This window comes from Octopus bimaculoides, chromosome 8 (genome assembly GCF_001194135.2).
Source record: "Octopus bimaculoides isolate UCB-OBI-ISO-001 chromosome 8, ASM119413v2, whole genome shotgun sequence".
NCBI lineage: Eukaryota > Metazoa > Mollusca > Cephalopoda > Octopoda > Octopodidae > Octopus > Octopus bimaculoides.
The window spans coordinates 8,493,435-8,493,908 of NC_068988.1; positions in this window are offsets into that span (position 1 = coordinate 8,493,435).

Genomic DNA, 474 nt, shown 5'->3' on the forward strand with positions numbered 1-474 from the left:
TATATATATATAGATATATACATATATATATATACACACACATATATGTATATATATATACATGGATCCGGGTTCAGTCCCACTGCCTGGCACCTTGGGCAAGTTTCTTCTACTATAGCCTCGGGCCGACCAAAGCCTTCCGGGTGGATTTGGTAGACGGGAACTGAAAGAAGCCCGTCGTACACACACACACACACACACACACACACACACGTGTGGGTGTGTATGTATATATGTATGTACCTCTGTTTGTCCCTCCCACCATCGATTGGCAACCGATATCAGTGTGTTTACGTCCCCGTAATTTCGCGGTTCGGCAAGAAAGAGAACGATAGAATAAGTACTAGGCTTATAAAGAATAAGTCCTGGGGTCGATTTGTTCAACTAAAGGCAGTGCTCCAGCATGGCTGTAGTCAAATGACTGAATCAAGTAAAAAAATAAAAGAATATATATATTTATATATATATATATAT